This window comes from Manis pentadactyla, chromosome 2 (assembly GCF_030020395.1).
Source record: "Manis pentadactyla isolate mManPen7 chromosome 2, mManPen7.hap1, whole genome shotgun sequence".
Lineage (NCBI taxonomy): Eukaryota > Metazoa > Chordata > Mammalia > Pholidota > Manidae > Manis > Manis pentadactyla.
Genome location: NC_080020.1, coordinates 3,838,937 through 3,862,401, shown reverse-complemented (window position 1 = coordinate 3,862,401; position 23,465 = coordinate 3,838,937). Strand labels below are relative to the sequence as shown.

Here is a 23,465-nt window from a genome sequence, read left to right as displayed (position 1 = left end):
TACATGATTTAGGCTGCTGGTTTGTAACCCCACAATCTTAAAATTATTAAAAAAAAAATAGCAGAGCCTCGGAATGCAAAAGTAATGAGAAAGTAATGATTCTAGAGTCTGACGAAATAAAGCTTTGCAAATAGTTTGTGATTGTTTTACCATCAGGGATGCTTATTGTAGAGATGGCCCAAAGATGTTCTGTACCTAAAGTAATAGTTCCACCTAAAGGGAATTAAAATTGTAGCAGAAGTTCCCTTAGACACAAGTCTGCCGGATAATGAAGGCTCAAGAGGTTCTGAAGAAAGGTTTTATTTCCTTCCAAGGATTTACTTGAAAGTCTGGCAGCCAGTCACATTTCCCCACAACAGTTTACATATTGTTCCAAATATCAGCAGGCTTTGCAGTTAATGACTTCTTGGGGGTATCACAGCACAAAAGATCTTAGGAAAAGTCCACCACTGGCGGCGCACAAGCAATGCAGCTTTTCTGAGGAGGACCGCCAGGGCGGTGCCTGGAGAAACTACATTAAGTGCTGCTTGTCAGTCAGTTTTCTGTGAGTCAGTTATGCCTACTGGCTCTGGGGGTACTCTCTGAAGACAGCAGTCGGAGAAAACCCAGCAAACCCAGCAAAAAAGGGAGTGAATTCCTTCCCTTTCTAAATAACTCTGTAGGTGAAGCAGATGACGTGCACCTCAGGACAGCTTTTATAATCATCGCTTTTCTGACCATTCTACTGTTTCAGAGAAAACAGCAAGTCATAGTATTTCACTGAAAAAATAAACAGGATAAAAAAAAATATGTAAACCCGAAGTTTCACAGGTTTAATGTAAGTAAGAGATACATTTTTAGACACTACACTGCCTCAAACTCAAATGCATTCCGGGGTCACTCTTCTCTCTGTCCGCCTGCATTCCTCACTGAGAAGGCGACCGTGTGTCCAGCCGGTGGCGACTCTCCTAACATTGCCTCCAGTAAAATGGGAAACGTGTCTGAGTTGCTTATGATTTTGACAAAGTGAGAGGCTGCCTCAGTAGGTAAATTCTGCAATTCCTACAGTCGCCAATCACTTAGATGGTCAACTTGTCAAAAACAGCTAATGTTACTACATATTAAGGGCTTGGGGGAAATTACAAGTTTCCAAGCACCACAGGGCCAGGTGGTGCAGTGACACCTGCAAACGGCTGAACCAATGAGCAACGGGCACCCCTCGTGGGTATCCTGTCTGATGCTGCACCTGCACCTCTAAGCAGCTCAGATGGGTCTTTGTGTTCAGGACGGAGCAGTTAAAATGGGGCACGTGGTTTTTGTGACCCCCACCCCCATCCTGTCCACTGGATTTCTGGCCGCAGGACATGGGTTCCTCATGGATCACAAAGGACCCTGAATTCACGGTAAGCCCTCTCCCTTCAGCTTGTTTCGAGTAAGTCAGTTTCCTGGAAGAAGAGACTGTGTCAGGGTAAGAATATAAGGAAATGGAAAGTTGGGGAAAACAGCCATTTTTAAATGAATAGCATTTTTAAAGCAAATTTCCAGTTTCTTACTAGTTGAAAATGTGAGGAAGGCCATTATCTAGGAACTGATCTCATGAGCATATTTTAATCACTTTTAATTAAAATCACTTTCAATCACTACAATTTTTTTTTTTTTTTGCAAAGGGCATAATTTCTATCAATATAAATTGAAGCCTTCTCAGGAAAGCATGCCCACATTTATTTAGGGAATAAAAGTTATGAGTGACAATGTTTCCCTGAATCAGACAGATCTCTAAACAATTTCTTCCTTCTAAAGCCTTGCACACTCGGGTGATGTGAGGGAGACATTTGAAGGGTGGGTTAATTCTTATGGGCCCCTCTCCATGTCTTACTCTGAAAACAAGATTTCCTCTCCTCACTTCTGCCAAAAAGTGTAATTATTTATCACCCTCTTTCTCATGTTTCCTTGCTACTTGACTTTTCTTATAATGAGAGGCATCCGTCAGATCAACTGCCTAATAAAATCCCTGGTTGTATGCTTTAATTTTAAAGCACCCCTCTTCAAGAGCCATTTATCTATTTGCCTCCTATTCCAAATGACAGACATTAAATTACATCTCTGTGTAGATGCGATTAATCTTCTATTCCAAAGTGAAGAAAAGAAGAAAAAGGGTAGAAATGTTTAAAGCCTCTTTTGTTTTCTTTTTTTATTAGGAGAAAGCCAGCTATAGGTTGGAAACTTGATTTATTTCCCTTAAACCTATTTGAAGATCACCTTTAAAACAAGGGGTCAAATGTGGCTTGAAATGAATTCTCTGTGCAGCACTTATGTTAAGTCCCTGGGTTATAGTATTGCAAAGCTCATAAATATTGTAGTCATGGGAAGACAGCCATCTAATATGACAGTATATAGGATTTTGGAGGGATTGTGGTCTTTCAATGCAAAGGGTCTGATTAAAGGGAGACATTATAGTTGACTTGTGGGGAATCTTCGCTGCCTTTGGTCCTCAGTCATCAAGCAAATGAGTCATTTCTCCGATCCACAAGGTAGTTATCTCCGGCAAAGTAATTCACTAAATGACTTCAGGAGATAACTTGCTTTTTGTGGCTAGACTTATCACCCTCAAATATTTACTCAGTAAACTGCAATGTGGAACACAGGTAAATGAGCATTTTAATGGTAAATTTGGCCCTTAATTTCCAAAACAAAGATGAAAGTGTCAGGCCATGTTCAAATACATTCAATGTCTCATAGACGGGATTTCTTTCCTCTCTGAAAACATTAGCAGAAATGTATTTAAATAATCTTAAAAAATCTGCTCTCATTAGAAAAACAGAAAAGTCATCTTGTTCTCCTCAGATGTCCTGGCACATGGTGTACCTGATGTAAATTAAGGAAACTTAGCACATCATGTACCCTGCAAGAGAAGATTCTAAGTGTGATGGTCTCTTAGCAGCCACAGGATTCTAACGAGGTTTACTGGGACCTACTTTGTGGACAAAGCACCTCCATACATGCAAAATATAAACATTTAATGTATGATCTTCCACTTTTTCCTTGAAAATAATCTATCAAAAATGTTGAAGTGCACTTATTATCTCTATAAAGATGACTATACCCATTGTAAAAGTTCAAACAGTGGAAAAAGTTAAAAGAAAGCAATAAGGTTTTCCAAATTAGGAATTAGGCGCTATGCCATGCTGTCCCATTCTAGAATTTTCTGTGTCCTTGCTGGGTGACCACGTCTAAAATTTTAAGAACTAGACTTGTTCCTCTTTCTTTGCTTGGATGCAGCTGAATTTGCAGAGCTTTTTTTTTTTCATTTGCCTTTCAATTGCTTAAATTACTTTTTGTTCATTTTGTTAGGAATACAGTAGAAGACATTCTGTGATTCTGAGCATTCCCTCATCTTTTTTTTTTTTTTAAAGATTTGTTGATACATGTGATTTTAAAAGAAGGAATTTGGCTTTTGATTCTCCGAGTCACCATCCAGTCCTCACCTGTAACATTTTTAATTTTTTTAACCCTCTTCCCACCTTGATTATTGCATTCTTCCAAACCTTTTCTTTCAATTTATGAAAGGAAGTGGAGAGAAAATGCACTAATAGGCCTATCGTAGCCATACAATTAATAACAACACATTTATTTAAAATGTAGAAGAATATTGAATTACTTACAATGTTTATGAGTGACAAAGGTAGATTATGAAACAGGAGTACGGTGTGCACATGCAGGCAAAAATAAATGTTTTCCAAGGATATTTCTGACAGGTTTTAACAGTTTTTTTCCCCCAGATCAAGGGATTGTATTTAATTTTTTCTTTATATTTTTCTGCATTTCCAGCTTTCTATAATACACAAGTGTTGCTTTTTAGATGTGAAAATGTTCTGAAATTTATAAAGTGTAAATTTTTTAGAATGAGTCCAAAACAATAAAGAAGAGTAGAGTATAAAGTAAAAAACGTCTCTCCCCAATCTTCCTCTGACTTTCAGGTCATCACTGCAAAAGTAATCACTGCAACAATTTCTTGGGAGTCTATTATAAAATATGATGCCTATATATTGTATTATATACAACATAATAAGTTATAATATAACATCATTATATATAATATAAATACTATTTAATATTATTATATAAGATTATAATATTATTGTAATGTATTATAAAATGTCAATGTCTCTTTTGTATTAAAAGGGATTATGATACATAAGTTGATACTTTGAATTGTTTCCCACTTCACAATACATAGAGGACAACCTGCCATATCGGCCCATTTAGGTTGACTTAATTATTATTAGTGATACTGTTAGAATCCATTAAATGAATATATCATAATTTATGTAGCCAGATAGCTTTTACTGTTAATAGCTTTCACTTTTTCTCTCTGTATGGTATGTTACCTAAAAAACTTTAAGGTAACTGTATGGTACGTCACCTAAAAATCTTTTTAAGTTTTTTATTATTACAAACAAATTGCAATATACTTTATATACAGACATTTGTTCACTTGTGCACAAAATTTCTAGAGATTCAGTTGCTGGATCAATGATCACAGACAGATGTGTCTTTAGAATGTTTATAAGTTGACACCATTTGGCATTGTCCACATTCTCATCAGCTTCATATGGGGGTGGGTTTCTCCCTTCACATTCTTTACCTGATGAGTAAAAATGGGATTTTACTGTTGAGCTAATTGATATTTTGTTACTTCCTAGTGAACTGAAATCCTTTTCCCATATATTTATGTCATTTGGACTTTCTTGTGAACTGCCTGTTCATATCCTTCAACCATTTCTTCTGTTGTGTGTCCTTTCCTTAATTTCTTGGTAAATATCTTTGTCTTTATGAAATTTGGCCTTTTATAGGACACGTTTTGAAAACACAGTATTTTTTTGTCTCTTGACTTTAAATTTGTATAGCATTTTGCCATACAGAATTGTTTTTCATTCTGATTGGCCAGACTTTTCTTTTCTAGGTTCTGAGGATTAATTATTGTTAAGAAACCCATCCAATGTATTTAAACAAAAGGTCAAAAAGTGTTTTCAAGGGATGTTCTTTGGGGGAATGACATTATAGGTTCTGCAAATGATCAAGAATGCACATGTCTGATGTAGACTGTACAGTGGAGTCTGTCTCCAGGAAATTGCATAAAATGTTGAATTTTATAAAAACTTTAAAAAATCTTAAAAATGTTTACAAAAAGCCAAACCGATTATCTCTCTCTATATTTTAACACTTCCAACTTTTCAAGGTATCATTTCTTATAGGAGCTATATAACAAGTCATAGCTGCTTTATCCCCAATTATAACATTACTTTTATAAAACAAAATGACTATATTGCACATGCAGGTTTATAAATATAGGGTTTTTATGTTTGAATAAAAATGAACTGTGGGGTGACGGTTATAGGGTATGTGGTGGGGACTTGATAATAGGGGGGAATGTAGTAACCACAATGTTGCTCATGTGAAACCTGAGCATAAGATTGTATATCAATGATACCATAAGAAAAAAAAAGAAAAAAAACCTGTGGGAATGCTAATGGGGGGGTCTGGGGTTTATGTCTGCTGGGTGGTGGAAATGTTCTAAACTTGATTGTGGTGACGGCTGTACAATTCTGTGCAAAACCCAACAACTGGTATACTCTAAGTGGGTGAACTCTATGGTACATGAATCATCTCACTAAAGCTTCTGTAGAAAAATGGATGGTGGTGTGTTTTGAGTACAGTGTGTAAAATAAATTACAGTGGTTTGGGGCGTCCTGCCCATAGCATCTTGTGTACCTGCTAGGCAACAGGTTTTCTGTGGGCTCAGGTTTGGAGACCCCCTTCCCTCTTTGCTTATTCTCATTTGTCCTCTTACCCTTTTCAAATTCTCTCGACTGGGGAAAGGGGCGGGGCCGAGGGAGGGGCATTTTCCAACCTTCTCTTCTATGTTTTTGATTCTTCTAATCCCTGGGGTTGTACCATTTCACTTCAATGTAGATGCTCTATAGCATAACACGCTAGAGTGTGGATTTTAGAAACACCTGCCCTGATTATTCAGTGGTGAGCTTTTTCGCTTTTTACATTTTTATTCTTTAAGATCTTTCATTAACATGTAATACAAATAATTAAGCTAGAGGCATTATTACACAATTTCCAAGAGCTTTTCATGACTGTTACCTTAATCACCGTATTCTTAATCCCCAGAGTATGACTCAAAATCAAAGTAAACCACCTTTCTCTCTTTACGGAAATCTAAAATGAGTCAGTGATGGGCGAAAATCTCTAAACCTGATTTAATTCAGTGGAATCATCCTTAACACAGATAATCAGGGAAACACTGTTAGGTGTTCTTGATCCCCTTTATTAATACATTTGTGAGGGCCTCCAGTGCTTTAGACTTAGAAAAAAATGTTAGACATCCGTTAGTATCTGATAGAAAAGTGATCGGTTAAAACAAATTTTACCAACTACTCTGGAAGACCCCACAAAGGTCCAGAATACAGTTTGTATCCCAAGGAGTTCATTGCCCATGAAAGATTTTGGGCTGCCCTCCTGTGGAAAAGGGACAGTCAACTACCTCCCTAACATGCGCTGTTTCTGCTTCAGCCACACCTCATTCCCTTGTCCCTCCCACGGACAGTGTCCTGTTAAACACCTCAGTCTCTTCATCTGTTCAACTGGAGATTTTAGCATAAGATACATAAATAGTCTTGAATGATTTAAGGACATGTTTTCCTGGCTGGAAATCTGAAGAGAGAGCCCCTGCTATCCCAGAGGAAGAAGAAGGCATAAATGAAATGTGACAAAACATGATCGGGCATGGACTCAGCTATGTCTGTAAAACCAATCCTTGGCAGCCGTGTAAAAGTGGAACTTGCTATTCGGAAGGGAAGCGGTGCTGACACAGAGAAGTCCGACAGGGTTTCATGATTGCTGGATCCATCGATGAGACTTTGAACAAGGACATCTACTCTATCTTGGTAGCGTCTTTCAAAAACGTCTGAACTTCCAGACGCAAAGGGAAAGGAAGTGAGGGGGGGCAGGCAGGTTTTCCAGAAGGTTCTGGAATATTCCTGCTGTTCCCTCAGCAACCACCAGGGCAAACTTACTCATTATTTCCCGCACTGGATAATTATCGCTCCAGCGTCCTTGTGCCAGACCCTGAAGATATTCAAAGAAGAATAAAAACCCTGTCTCTATAATAAGAAAGGGACACACATGAACACCTTAGAAAAGTCACTGCAAATTACCACTCATTGCACACCGTTTGTGTGTCAGGCACTGAAGGAATTCCTTTATATGCTCCCTTTTATTGCATGCTGCGTCCTGCGTGCAAGGGCCACCTGATGATACAGAGGAAGAAATGCAGGCTGAGACTGGCAAGGGCCACAGTCCCGCAGCGTCTGAGCTGGAACCAGAACTTTGGTGCAGTCTGATGAGAAAGCCGCAGAACTAACCGTCATCCTACAGAGAGGGGAGCAGGGTAGAAGCAAGCTGGTGCTTGTGGGGCATCTGCCCTGCTCTACATTCCCATCTGAGCTGCACCTGGAAGTACGGGTGAGCATTTCCTCAAGAGAAAAAGGAGGTGGGGGGACACAGAGGCGCAAAGTCCACAGACAAGCGGTGGGACGCCCCAAGTGATCACGTGGGAGAGTTCAGCGGACACGGGGCCTTGGGAATGGGCTGTGCAAAGCCCGGTGGTCACGCCACTCAAGCTCCTCATTGCTCCCCGGTGAGTCTTCCTGTCTCCCAAGCCTGCCACTGGTATGTGGGCAGGAGGGGCGGGGGGACCTGGAGAAGATGGCCAACAGCTCAGATTTCAGCTCCAACCTCTCCCAGGCAATGACCCTCATTCTCAAATATTTAGATGCTGCAATGATGGTGAACAGAAAGAGGGCTTCCCAACGGAGCATGACTACAAACTCAATTGCATTCACATAAATTTACATGCAGGTTTTTCTGTTGGGCAAGAAAAAAAATTCAGATGAAAATTCTGTGAACGGCATTTTAAATAGGTTTTGGTCATTCAGAATAGTCCTTAATATGACTTTGTAAATATAACAATGGGAGATCTATTATGTCAGATGTTTTGTGTTTAGGGGGAACACTAGTTTTAGATCAATCCCCTTTACCACATGTGTGTATTTTTCTAAGCTGTATCTATTTTAAAGGGCAACAGATCCTCTATATAATCAATGCACACACTACCTTTATTCCCACTTTTCTAGAGCAGATTGTCTTTAAAGAATATCAGAGATGGTTAGTTATGTCTGCACATTTACAGCATGAAGCAAGCTAATTCTAGGAATTATTTTATGTCAAGATCTTAGAGAACAAAAGTAAAGCATCTATTTCATGAGAAAATGTAAGCATTTTACAGTGATGTTTATAACTCAGTGTCCATATAGTATAGCAAAAAATCAAGGATTGCCTACATTGTATAAACTTGACGATAATCTCACTTGTAGCATAATGAATACATTTTTCAGTGCAAGTAAAACAAATCAATTTTAATGAAAAAATGAATTATTACATCTACTACCACCAACACAATTTTTTAAATAATTCTGCAAATGCCACGCAGCTTAATTTAGAAAGCATCATCAAGATTGTAGATTACTCTCCGTGAGTGCTTAATCATGAATTTTTTCTAATTCAAACCAACCAAAACCTCCTTTAACAAAAATTGCTTTTTCTCCTGCATAATTTAATTAACCACAATCCATTACTTCCAAACATTCTCAGAAGAATACAAGTGCAGTGTGTTACTTTGACATCATCTTTCAGAAAAACTTCAGAGGTGAGATGTCTCCCCAAAGGGCAAGGGCTACTTTAAGTATTTATTTTGAAACAGGGTAGAAAAATTGAAGAAATTTGCTTCTAGAACACAAGTTTCTCAGAGACTTTGGTTAGACTTTATATAGCAACAATAAAGAGAAGTATAAGTAAGGGAAAATTTTTAAATATGCCATTAGAACTTGTGAAGATGATCTATTTTCTTTGAAAGTATATAGAAAGCAGCAATGTTTTTCTTGTCAACAATCTGGTAAAGCCCCCCCCGTAAGAAATGGCTAATGTCTCTTTTTTGTTCAGCACCAGCATGCCAAGATGAAGAAAGTATGATTTTCAGCTTGGGTAAACCTTCTGGCTAGAAGAAAAGACAAATCTATACACAGATCATTTCAGCATCAAGTGGTAAGTGTGCTGGGATAGAAGACAGAGGTGTGTGTAGGGGCTTGGGATCTCAGAAAAGGGATACATTCCATTTGGGTGCAGGTGGAAGGCCCACGGAGGTAAAATTGGAAGATCTGCAGAGATTAAAGTAGGTACAGGGACACGAAGGTGCCCCCAGGCAACAGACAGCGTCAGAGAAGTCTCAGGCAGCACGGAGTGTGTGGCCTGGAGAACCAAAGCCATTCATTCCTGAGTCATTCCATTTGGAGAGCAGGATGAAGAAATGAAGTCTGGAGAGGCAGGGAAGGGCCAAATGACGTAGGCTCTTTGGGACCATCATAAGGAGCACAGACTTTATCCTTAGGGGTCAGGGAAAGGGTGGTGAGGAGGCTCCTTCGTCTACTGAACGACTGCATTTTGAAGAATGAGAGTGACTTGATCAGATTTGCATTTTAGAGAGATCAAGATGCACTACGAAGGGCAGATCTGAGGCGTGCAAGGCTGGGCGCAAGAAGCCAGGGGATTGCGCCTGGTGCCACGAGAAATGAGGGGCGCGCTGGCCCAGCCACTGTCGAATGAATGGAGGGCAGGGCCCAAGTGTGAGTAAAAGCAGCAAGATTGGATGGCGGGCGAGGAAAACTAACTATGACTTTGCAGGAGCTCAATGAATATCAAAGGCATGAATGAACCAGAGTGGAGAATGGATACTTTCGCTGTATTGCTGGGACTATGGCAGTGAGAGTCGCAATAATGCATATTCTAGGAGAAAGTTTTCTTATCAAAGTGTATCAAATTGTAGGGGCAAATGAGAAACAGACATATTTTTTAAGTAGCAGATAGACTAACTTCTATCATTAGTCAGTTGGGGAATCTTGTTGGCAGTGATAATAAGCAATGGGCTAAGTCCTACCCTCCCACGTACATGAAACATAAAATTCCAAATCTCCTACTTAAACATAAAACAAAACTGAGATCAACAGTGGACTTGGTTGAGGAAATACTATCAAAACATACACACCTGATTAAGGAGAGTCTAACTGATCCAATTATCTTTGATATTCAAGTACTTAGAAGATTGGCTTACCATAGCTTAAACACTTTTTCTTCTTGATTTTGTGTTTACAATAATTAAATTTCATTCAGAAGGGAGAGGCCATATCTATCAAAAACAGGCAAAATTATTCATATTTTAGAGGTCTTCAAACATATATGAAAATATTAAATTACCCGGATTTAAAATACATGATCTGAAACAGTACAAGGCAGATGTGTCTGATCAGGTAATCCTTTTCTTTGAATCTGGTTTTCTTTAATTCCCTTCCATTATTGCTTTCAAAGGTCAACTTAGAACTCATACTTCAAGTGTGTGGAAGCCGAAATAAGTTCCAGTTACAGGTGCAAGATTATTTCCTGGAACTACAAAATGCCTATAAATGTCTTAGCTTCGAAAAGCAGACCACGGTCAAATCTCTCTTCAATTGTCAGCTAAATAGTGGGCCCTGCCCAGTTTTCCAGGAAAAGCTTTGCAAAAGAAATTAAACATATTTCTCATCACCCCGTCCTTGAGAAGACATTGAATGAGGTCTGTGAGTGTATGTGTAAACGGAAATGTCTAAAAAATTGCTGTTACTCACGCGTGAAAGAAACATCAGCAGCAAACATTTCCTCTACTACAATGATTTCATCTATAAATAATGAGAATCAAAATTGGAGGTAGTCTCACTACTTCAGCCTATGTGCAGTGATCGCGGAGGAAACAATTGAATACAGCCTGGTAGGCTTAAAAGGAATTGTGAGTTGCAACTGTAAAGTTTGTCCAAGTGTGAATGGGTAAAATAAGCAGAAGGAAGCTCTTGGTTGCTAGGACCACTCGTGTCATTTTGTTTGTGTGCCACAGTCTGGTTACACCTTTGACGTCTTGTACTTTAGAACATGGTGTTTCACTTCCTTAAGTGGAGGCAGAATATGATGCTCTGCTTTTAGGGAGATCACATGTACACTGACACTCAGGTAGACCTTGGGGTCCAGGTGAGGCCCTCCTCCTTTCGCCCAAACAAAAATGACCATTTCAACCACACTGTCAAAATGATGACGAAAGGGGAGACACCCGTGTCATCTCCCCGTCATCTCCTTATACCCAATGTTCTGCAACCGCAGGTTAATAACACAAGAGCAGGAGCAGATGCATCACGCCAGTCTTCCATGTTAGGATGTGCAAATGAGAGACAAAGCGTGTGTGCATATGAGAGAGACAGAAGAGACAATTAAAATGTGCAGCAAGTGTACACAGTTTATACGCAGGAGTGTGTCAACACTGACACTCGAGAACTAAGCAAGCAGGAAACAAAAAATCTTATAAAATGTGGTTTGGCTGTGCAGAAGGAATACTAATTACAGTCATTTCTCCGAACTGCTTACCACATGCCTAATTACCAGGCAGCACAGAGATGAATATGTAAATCATTAAATGTGTGTCGGGTTAACTTGTGCACATTTTAATGACAACACTGAACTCTGATAATGTATAGTCAGCCTGTATAATTCATCACCCCTTCTGTATGGTCAGTGGCCCATAACTTAAAATCTTGGAAGCTTATAAGAAATGACAAGGTGAAGAAGGAATCAGATGCATATTTAAAGTAATAATAATCTTGAAAAAATGGCAAAAAAGAATAAGGATAAAAAGGAGGCTGCTGGTAAAAGATAGATTCACTGTTGTGTATCACAGGCTGTTTCCACATGCCATTTACCTTACATGTAATGAAAGTCAGGGAGAAATGGACACAGAGGAACAAACATCAGCAAATTTTACTATCAAATTTCTAAAGAACATTTGACAGATTTTTTAAAATATAAATTTAAAAAACAATCAAAAATACCCTCAGCTTTTCTCTAAAACCATACCTAGTTTACAAAGTACTTCTTCCTTCATTACTTAGAAGGCAACGCTGTGGAAAACACATCACAAGAATCAAAACACAACAGTGTTAATATAAATAAGAAAGAAGGAATCACCAAGGACTAGCACTGGAAATATCTATTTGAGTAATACAATATATGGCTAAAGAAGTGTGGTTATAGGGGAAAGCATAAGCCTATTTTAGCTTTAAGAAATTTTAGGTTCAGTGCTCGCTTTGGCAGCACATATACTAAAATTGGAACGATACAGAGAAGATCAGCATGGCCCCTGCACAAGGATGACATGCAAATTCGTGAAGCATTCCATATTAAAAAAAAAAGAAATTTTAGGTTCAACTAGTAAATATTTTACAGAAATTATTCACCAAGTTTTCTGTCTGAGCTTACCCTAATTTAGAGCAGGGTTTTAGATCTTGGTCCTACTGATATTTGGGGGTAAGATGATTCTTCGTGGTGGGGGGCTGCCCTGTGCAGTGGGATCTTTGGCAGCTTCCCTGCCCCCTACCCACTACATGCCAGTCTCCACGCATTGCCAAAGGTTCCCTGGGGGCAAAGCTGCCCCCCGGCTGAGAACTGTTGCTTTGAAGAAGATGGAGAGAAGTGCAGAAATAAAAAACTTCTGTCAGTACAGGCATAACTTAAAGGCACTGGCCCAGGTCACTCTTTTAAACAAGAGCAGGGAACTTTATTTTTGATGAAAATTATCAAGCCACAGGGGGAAAAAAAAAAACTCAGCTAAAGGAAAATCTCAGAGTGCTGTGGGCTTTTTTAAAGGTAAAAGTGTTGAGAGAGTGAGAAAGAAACAAGAAATCAGGAAATATTCTCTCTCGCTTGTAAAATTAAGAACGGAGGACATAAAATGAATTCAGTAAACAGAGCAGATTATAAAAGTCTACGTCAGTTGCAGATTATGGTTTAAACAGGGAGATGAACACTGAAAGATAAAACAGAAGAGACTAAAGTAGGAAAGGACAGCTTAGGGAAGATGGAGAGGTGGGGTGGTGGTGGGGTTGCAGACGCGGCAGATCTTCAGGAGGAAGGCAGCCAGTTAAACGTGGAGCTGGTCTTGCCCCCCAGAACCCCCCACTTTCTCCCAGGCCTCTGCTCTCGGAACCTGAGCCCAGCCCCTCATCCTGGGCCGCCAAGATCCTCAGGCCCCATCAGCTACTCACTGCGCCCACGAAGAAGGCTGGGTGGATAAGACACTAGAGAACAAGGCCGAATCACAGCTGGGAAGGGGAGTTGGGGAACGGCCTCATCAACGTCTCCTCTATCTGCAGAGCATTTATGTTTTGGGGGCATTTGTGTGAAGAACAGGGAGGAAGCTGCCTACTCAGAAGGAAGGTTAGCAAACCTAAGAATGTTGGCAGAAAAACGGAACATAATAGAACCATTTATGTTTTATATGACACTTTGAAGGACAGTATCTGTTATCTGTTCCTTATAATAATCAGCAACAAATTTAGATTTGCGTTATGCATAGGAAGTACTAAATACACATGAGTTCAGTTGAATTCAACACATGAGGTTAACCTATGATCCCTATTTAATGCCCAGCAAAGATGAATGACTCTCTTCTGATCAAATGGTTCGTAAGTTTTGGAGCCACGGATGGAGCTCGGGTCTCTTTAATTCTGAAACCCCAGGCTTTCTTCGCTAAACTACTTGTAACAAATTTTCGGCGCGTGTGTTCTCTATTTCTTCACCACTGCAGACGCTGAGCATCGGTTTCCCACCAAGCATTTGGATGTGGCCTCAGCACCCTCGTGCTGCTACCCTGAACCCACCTTTCTGTATCCCGCAGGGCACCGTGCCACCCGTCCAGAAAGGGAGGAAGACTCAGGAGAGATGGCCAAACATTTTTTAGGAGAGATGAAATAAGGCCAGTCCCAAGTCTTGACTGGACTGTCAATCATTGGCTGTGACTCATTCTGTAAGGCAGGAAAATTCTCCTCTACTTCAAATAATCACCAAATAATAAAAACTGGAATTCCTACATGCCAGGTTCCATTTACACCGTTGGAGGGGGCTGGTGAAAAGAAAAGAACTCTTCAGCAACTTGTACTCATCAATGAGAATTATGAAGAATTTCTGCAAAACGTCACAAAATGCATTAAGTGTGAAACCTTTAAGGCTTAATCACAACAAGATGTTTTCACTTCAGGGAAAACTTTTGGAAGAGTGGCTTCTACTAGTTGTCCTTCAGCATAAGATTAAACATGCAAGCCTTCTATGAGCCCCATGATGTTCCCTAAACTTCATGATGTCAGACACACTTAGCAAATTAAACAGAACCCCATGGAAAATGCCTGCTTACGACTGGGAGGCAGGAATGCTGCTTATGGAAACCTTGATAGACAACTTGTTGAACAATTTTCTAACCTCAAAATGGACATGTTTTCTATTATTTAGCACTTAATATGTTTTGTCCTGGCCTTTTTTTAAATCTGCAGCTTGCGTCTTCCCATTTCATTGCCGTCTGCTTTATGAATGTCTTGGTCAAGTTATAATGATCCTATTTGGCATTTTATGGTTAATGTCAGCCAAAGAGTCTTTAATATATTCCGAGTAACCGGATATTGTAGTTAATGCTCTCAGAACTAACTTCAATCTAAAGAAAATGTTAAAGCTACACATGTGTAAATGTTCTAGAATGGAGGCTCTTTACCCCCCAAAGCCAAGCTTCGATATATGGCCTAAGAAAATACGAAAAACTCAAATATGCTCTTGGAACAAACTACTAAAAACCACAGACAATTTCTATTCAAAAGGATAAAACCAGTAGTGGTCTATTTGCCAAAAACAAAAATGACAAAGTACCCCTCAAATTCACAGATGAATCTTCAAGTATCAATTTTTTTCTCTTCACTTTAGTGAATTATACATATGAAAGAATATTTTGATCTTGATAATTCTTACATGGCTAGTTTCACTTGCAGGGAAGCAAAGATCAAACAGGGTCTTATATATTTATGGTCAGGTATAAATCCATGGAAAAGACCTCAATACACATACTTCTGAAAAGTTTAAAGCTGTGTGTATGTGTGCTGAGGGGACAAACAGCATCCCAAAGCTATGGATAGTCTAAAACAAATACCATTAAAACAGCATTTCAAGAGGCTCAAAATATCCTAGGACATTTTCCAGCAGTAGGGGAATTCAGTAAGCAGTATTTTTTACAGGGAACGCTAGAGAAGTCCCTACTGAACACTGCAGTTGCTCTGAAAAGGAAACACGAGGGTGGGGGACTGGCTGGGCAAGGGCTCATGTTTTAGCTCGTCTTCTACCTCTTTCCCTCTGCTTTTTCAGAAAGAGGGGCTGGGCCAAGAAGGGGAGACACGGGCAGAGCTAAGAAGGCTGATCTGGATTAGCAGATACTGTGAAGACCCAGCCACATGGGCAGACACGCTGGCTGGGTGACTTTCCAGCCGGGTCTGGACATCTCTGCGGGGCATGGACAGCCTCAATGGGGCGGAAAGTCAGCCAACGCCCCTGGCAGAACTGCAGGGGGCAGAGTTCGCTGTTTTGCCCTTCATTTTTCTTTTTGAAGTCTACTCACTTTTCTAAAATACCTGACCCCCCCTCTCAGCAAGTCATCTGTTATTTCCTTCACGGCACTTGTCACAATTAGAAATTATGTCATCTACTTACTGTTTCCTTCCCCTGCGGACTGTGCGCTCCCCGAGGGCAGGGACCTGGCCCATGCTGGTCCCCTCCCAACCCCAGAACCCAGGCTGAAGCTTGGCCCACAGCAGGACACAGGGAGAGGCTGCCGAGGGGTAAACAAACTCCTGCTTACTCCCTGCCCTTCTCCCAACGCACAGGTATGACCCCCTTGTGCTGCCTCAGGCTACCCTCCAACTTTCCTGGGGTGAACATTCCTGCCGCATGGATGTCTGTGTTGTTGGGTGAGGGTCAGGACCACCCCAGCTCCAGCCAAGCAGGTCCTGACTGGCCAGAGCCGATCACAGCTTCTCCTGGCGCAGTGCAGAGGTAGACACAGGATATAATTTGGTGCAATCAGAAAGAAGCCCGAGAATTTTGTTCATTGGCTGGGGAAAGAGAAGGTTCCCCAGTCCCCTTTCCTCTTCAGAAGCCAGGGGTCAGGTAGCTCTGGGACTCACATGAGATCGGAGCTGGCATACCCAGGATGACCAAGGGAAGAACTTTCCAAAGAAATCCAGCCACAGCCCGGAGATCTCAGAAAGCTCTGGCTCACCTCCACCCTGAAGGCCACCTACGGACTGGACACTTAGGTGAGCTCATTCATTCTTTTTGCTTTTAAGCCTGTCAAAGGTGGAATTTCCTAACTGACCTATCCCAGTCGGCAGTCCCACTTCCCATTATAAATCCCAGCAAGGTATCATTTGATTAACTGAATACAGCAGAGTATAAATGAGGTTTAAGTCTCCTAGGGACTATTTTGACTTAAAAATGATGACAACCTGATACAAATGTGTTCCACTGTTCTTTCTCTAAACCACCATCATTGCTGCTTCTATACCCCTGCCCCGCCCCCCACTCCCAGTTACCTAATGATCCAGACAGGGGAGCAGATTCAACATCGTAACCACACAGCATAAATTCCTCCCTTCATCTTTATAAGCAGGACTCATGAAAAACAAAGTCACTAGAATAATTTAGGAACATGTTCTCTAATTTTCGTTTCACGGTTGGTCAAGTATCCCACTTTTAATACCAAGAACGGCAGAATTACAACAAAGTCTTGTGCTGTTGATGGCGCAAATACAAAACTGAATGAAAACAGTGTATAAGCAACATATTTAAAGTATAAAGAGATATCTAAACAGAGAATGATTGCTTCTGACTTGAAGGTTTGGAAAGGCTTTGCAGATGTTCCGTTTGTGGTGGATTTGAGGGAAGGGAATGAGCAAACGGGCAGATGAAGGGAAAAAATGAAACTCATATTATACCTGGTAAAGTGGGGGCAGCTCAGATGGACATGAATGCAGGGAATATGCCAGTTGGGGGAGGAAACTATCGATAAAGTCTAGAAATGTGGGCTGGGAGCAGACTGTGCAGGACTCTGAAGTCCTGTCTTAATTCCTATTTCTGGGAACCCACTGAAGGTATTTTAGCAACACAGTGACTTCCCCAGGGCGGGTGTGTAGGAAGGTTGATTTGCTAGTGGCTTGAACAAATGGGAAGAGAAGTCACAGAAGCCTAAACTGGGGTGGGTGGGAGGGTTTATGGACTAACAAGGCTTTGCCCCACCCCTACCCCATCCTCCACTGGACCAGGGCTCAGAGAAGACTGGGATTCAGGCTCAGTTATAGGCTAAACAGTCTTTTGTGAGCTAGCCTAGGACCCTCACCATCACTTTTAATGTCATGTCCACAGAAAACAATTTCCTTAAAAATTTTTCTAAAGAACAGACTAAAAACAACATTTTAGAGACTACCTCTTTACAAGTAGGGACTATCTGAATTAACAATTGGTATTATCATATAAATTATCTTTTACATTTAAAAATAACATTTCTAAGAACATTACATTTTTTTCCTCTACATTCTCGGACTGCTTTGAGATTGTAGTCTAGACAGACTCACACCCTTAAAAATGAGCTTAGGATCTTAAAATAGGACTGTGCTGACATTATGGTACAACTCAGGAAGGAATAATGGTTGGGGTAGGCTTTGTTTCTCCTTTCCTGATGAGGTTTGAATTAGTAGGAGCTGAATAATACAGAAGAGATAAATTATGGAAGGAAATAAAATGTTTTATAGGTATTAGTATAAAAGATCTAAGACATTTCAAATATGGCATAGAAATAAGGAAATCACAGTCAATACAATCTATCATTTCTCAACAGAAGATGAGATATTATTATCCAAATGGGACAGGTCATTTTGTTATTCAAATCAAGCAGGAGAAAATGTTGGGTTAAGGACACGCAAAAGGAACATGGATTATGCTAATGATAAACCGGGTGAGACAATAGAAGCTCCTAAATTCACCCTTTCTTGCAGGGGCATGATGTAAGTAATCAACTCCTATTGTTAGTTTGGCAAAAAGAGGGGTTTTTTTCCCTTAAAATTTTGTGCAAACAGATAGTATTCAGATAAACAGATTTTCTTCAGCAAGAAACCATAAAGCTTTTGCAATTAAAGGGACAAACTCTACAAAGCATTAAGCAGCAGCAGCCTGTTTCCAGAAGTTTGCCTATCACAGTAGAGAGACTGGGGCTCCTGACTTGTCATGAGCACTTTTAAAAAGAATGTCCATATTGTGTCACCACTATACAACACACATTTTCAACATCATGCAGGAGCAGCTATTTTATGCTGCAGGAACAGAAATGAGACTGATGGGTGGATAATGTGGCTGCTGGACCTCCTGAGTGGGACCCTCCGCCCCTCTCTTCCGAGACATGCTCATGGAGGGGTTCTGGACCTTACACTAATGAATATTCGTGCTCCTATTTAAACACCTGCAACTTCTTACTCTCAGACTGAAGACACTATATGTGTGTGTGTGTGTGTGTGTGTGTGTGTGTGTGTGTGTGTGTGTGTGTGTGTGTGTGTGAAAGCCATCTCCCCACCCCCCCACACACATTAAAAGTATGGGCCCCAAGGACAGACAGGCCCTCTTGGGAATGCTGGCTCACCAATGTGTGACTTCAAACAACTTATTTGCTGTTTTCCTCATTTACAAAGTGGGTTAAGACCAACTTCTATCATTTGGGGTGGGATTCAAGAGGTAAGTATAGAATGTAAAATGCCCAGCACACTGCCCCTTCACAAAGGAAAAGGATGCCAAAGCCTTTATAGGAAGGAAGGTATCTGGCAGGGATTTTGAAATCAAGGGTCAAGAGGGAGGCAGGACTTCACAGATGCAGAGGGCGAGGAGGCGATCTGGGTGAGAGCTGATCTGTGCCTTAACTTCTAGGAAGGATGAAATGACACAAACCACCCCAGACTTTATTACTTATAAGAAAGCAAAACCTCCTCTGGGAAAGATACTCTGCCACTCCCACCAGTAAGAAGCTTCCTTGTACCTCTGTCGGTACTGGGAGAAGCTTCCAACAACCAGCATGGGCCTCCCCCTGCTTTCACTGCTGCCCTTCCCCACCCTTAACAGAACAGGTTTATCAGGACGACAAAACAAGGCAGACCACCGCCCACTCCTTACCTGTCTGGGACCTGCTTTCAGATGGAAATTACATGCTATGGAAACAAGCAGTAATGAGCTGAAATGCACTAATAGCCAACAGAGCAATAAAACATTACTCTGCAGAGAATCGAGGAGACACTGCTACATCTTCTTAAATCAATCTGTGATCTGTCTCTTTGCAGGAGATGAAAGTGTAGAAGACACAAGAAATGGATAAAAACAAGTCAGTCTGAGTATATACAGTCATTTTATCCCATCAGTGCCACTTGAAAAGGCACTATCAATTTTGTGCCTCATAGAAATGAGACTGTATCTCCAAAATAATTTGAATACTTCTTTCCTTTGCTGACTTTTTCCTTCCATAGTGGAAATAGGAGAGGTTGACTACTCTTCCCTATAACACAGAGTTCCTTAAAACAGGTCATCGTTTGAAGGACTAAGTCCCTTTCCAACCCTACAAGTCTCTCTTGGGCAGATCTACAGAAAAATACGGCACTGCGCTGACTTTCTGGGCGGCAGCACCCTCCTGGCACAGAGAGAGCAGTACGGACCCCGATGTGGCGCGGGGCAGACCTCCGGGAAAGAGACCAGAAGCCGCTGGAAGGCAGAGGGCAGAAAGAGGACAGGCGACAGAAGGGTTCACACAAGAAATGCTGCCTCAGTTCCTTGTCTAATGCAGCACTTTTTAAAGAAATTAACGAAAGAGCACGATTCATAATCTGCTAATAGAGGGATGTGAGACCTGATGCAATTTTTCAAATTTAACTTCTTGAAAAATCCTCAGCGGTGTCAAATCTTAGAACAGTGGTCAAGAGAGATTGGGAAATTTTGCCAGCAATAGCCACCTCTTCTGAGAAAAACCCCTCTATGGAGGTGCTCCCACAAATAGCCCTGCCTCCCCAGGGATGCCGGCCAGGCCCACAAGACACACGTGGGACCACCCTGGTAGATCTGCTCTTTGAGCAATGACGGTGGATTTCTGTGAGACTGTCCTGGACCACAGCCATGTGGCTCTCAGTCACATAGGCCCAAAGGGCCTTGTGTAAAGTCAGATTCAGCTGAAAACAGAACTGAGGGGGTCCCCCAGAACATCATCAAAGCCAGGTCCCAAGATATTTGCCCAGATACACGGATGGAAGGAGAAAAGGTGGACGGAAATGAGACAGAAGGAGAAGAGACAGCTGTATATCCTTTCATGAGAGCCCATATAGAACGTATTTTGCTTAGGCTACAGTATTCACGTTAAATTAGTTCCTCTTGACCCCACCTGTTAATGAATGCTCTCCTGAAACAGTGTCCAACCTCAAATTCTCACATACCTTCCCTTTGCAAAGAATTAAATTTTTTTCTTTCTGAACATCTCAAATTATTTTTAGTGGAGATACACAGAAAAAGGTCATATGCATATCCTCTTCACTATCATAGTTTTGAATCTGTCCACTAAATTGCTTGTTTTTTGTATCTTAAAACTCTGGCGACCCAGAGACTCACTTCACAATGTGAAGCAGAGAGAAGATAAAGATAATTCTTGTTATTGAAAGGGTATCTCGCCGCGACCCTCCTTACCCAGAACGACTCAGGAGACACGCAAGAGACTTTATTATCTGAAGGAGAGAGTGGCTGCCCCAGACGTGGGTGGGGAGAGAGAGAGAGAGAGAGAGAGAGAGAGAGAGAGAGAGAGAGAGAGAGAGGGAGAGAGGGCAGGGGGACAGAGAGACAGAGATAAAGAGAGAGAGAGGGCAGCAGAGAGACAGACAGAGAGCAGAGAGAGACAGACAGAGAGAGAGGGCAGCAGAGAGACAGAGACAGAGACAGAGAGAGGGCAGCAGAGAGACAGACAGAGACAGAGAGAGAGGGCAGCAGAGAGACAGACAGAGAGCAGAGAGACAGACAGAGAGAGAGGGCAGCAGAGAGACAGAGACAGAGACAGAGAGAGAGGGCAGCAGAGAGACAGACAGAGACAGAGAGAGAGGGCAGCAGAGAGACAGACAGAGACAGAGAGAGGGCAGCAGAGAGACAGACAGAGACAGAGAGAGAGGGCAGCAGAGAGACAGACAGAGAGCAGAGAGACAGACAGAGAGAGAGGGCAGCAGAGAGACAGAGACAGAGACAGAGAGAGAGGGCAGCAGAGAGACAGACAGAGACAGAGAGAGAGGGCAGCAGAGAGACAGACACACAGAGACAGAGAGAGAGGGCAGCAGCGTGGTGCCTTTTATTGTGGTGGATCCGCCCGGCCTGTTGCCTTGGGGGAGGGTCGGGATGTTTAGAGAGAAGGCGGGGGAAGCCCAGCAAGCCCCAGCAAGCCCCAGGTGTAATTCTCACCAGCTTATGTGCTTGGGACCATGGGGCAAATGGAGGATAAATTACTATTTCCTTACAGTTATAAACTGTGGTTTCCCAGTAAAAACTGTGATCCTGTGTGTGTAAGAATTTCAGAAATGTGGAAGAAGGCTCGTGTTTCTAGGAAAATAAAGTACAGAAAGACTTATATTGCACAATATAAGACTATACTGGCTCGAAATTTGTAGCTTGGCACTAAACTTTAAATGGGCAGGTGACAAGTAGTTTATACAGCTGATCGTGAGAATGACTAGAGAAAATGATGAATTTTCCTTCGATGCTGGCCTGGATTATTTTTCTTCCAACTTGGTGATGTCAGTATAGGAAAGAGGAAGACATCGGTAGGGAGCAGGGAGATATATCAGCAAAATTATTTGTTAATCAAAGTATTAACATAATATTTCAGAGGCTGCCAAATTCTGAGCTGGTTGTGACTTCTCTCTCTCTCTCTCTCTCACACACACACACACACACACACACACGGGAATTCTTTGAAGGCAAGGATCATAGCTTATTATCACTATATCCCAGTATCTAGTCTAATGACTGGCAAGTAGTAAAAAATCTCACAATTCAATTAAATATAAACAGGAAGAAGCTGTTTGAAAGAGAGGAAGAAGATACCACGAGAAAGTCAGTGATTTTAGGAACTGTTTTATGAGACATGAGCAGCAAATAAATATTGGAAAGAAACATTTATTGTCACATTATGCTTTGGAATCTCTACTAATTACACCCTAAGTTTCCCAGGAGGAAGTTAAGAGCTCTCTCTGTTCAGTGAGCGAGGCTAACATAAAAATAAGTTAAGCCTAAGTGTAAGAGCATCATCATAAGCATTTAAAGCAATTAATTCATTAATTCTGAGAAGACATCACTATTTTTCAGATTGAAGAAATGGAAAGAACTTTTTTTTCCAAAGTCACAGAAATTCAGTAGTTCTAGGTCAACCATAAAAACCACGCTGAAGGACGTAACTCGTTTAGTAAGTGCGAAACATGGAGGTTCCTTTAAACCACAGCATCTCTAATTTTATCAACCACCAAGGCCACACATCCCCAATCAGTATTGCCTACTTTTGACTCCTGGGACAAGCCATTCAAACTAAATACTGGAAGTTTGATTTAAAACAAAAAACAAAAAAACGGGCTAAAGAGCTATTCAGAGGAAAGTAACTTATGCATTCACGGACAGTTCAGTTACTGTTTTAATTACATTTTCATCATCACCACCCTACCTGGGCCACAGGCACATAAACTGAGAGAGCAGCTTTTATTCCCAGCTAGTCCAAGCCCTCAGGCCTACGCATGACCCACACACTTGCAGGGAAGAATGAGACTAAGTGGTTTAAAACAGGAAAACAGGCAAGCAAATCGTGAGAATTTGATATTAAGGATGGGAGTCCGCCATGGTCTGCCTTAGGTGCATGCACGCCTTACTCAGAACCTAACCCTCAGGCCCCGGGGGTGGGGGGCCCTATCGCCTGCAGAGAACACAGTCAGGACCCAGTCAGTAGAGTGGCGGACACCTATAAGGAAACCCACACCACATTTCCAGAACACTAGGGAGCAAAACCCTAGGAGTCCCTTGGGTAAAAGAAAACCACAACAGCCGTAACAAACACACACCATAAATAACCTTTGCGTCTGAATACAGACGTTAATCAGCTTTTTCTCAGCACAGAAAAAGCTAATGAGCATCTGAACGGGCTCTCAAGTAATTAGTAACTGCTACCCAGAGCCCTAATATGCAATAGATTCGAAGGATGCATTGCAGTGCTTGGAATTTCCAGGAACCATCTCTGCTTCTGCAGGCAGCAGTCACCCCCTTTCAGACCCCCCCTTCTCCCCACTCACCAAGTCGTCCGCTAGTCCCTTGGTGTTGGATTCCTTCCCCCTCCGTGTAGTAGCCCAGAGTAGATGCTCAGTGCATTTCGGTTTCCATCC

General features: G+C 41.5%; 1 protein-coding gene and 1 non-coding gene across 4 annotated transcripts in view; one reads left to right on the top strand and one right to left on the bottom strand.

Annotated features, from left to right (window-relative positions):
• The window catches only part of DCLK1 (doublecortin like kinase 1), a 291,499-nt gene that overhangs the window by 101,565 nt on the left and 166,469 nt on the right, over window positions 1-23,465 (bottom strand). The gene's annotated exons all lie outside the window — the stretch shown is intronic.
• Window positions 12,255-12,361, top strand: LOC118922364 (U6 spliceosomal RNA). The gene has a single exon (XR_005028747.2). It is a non-coding gene; the product is annotated as a U6 spliceosomal RNA (small nuclear RNA).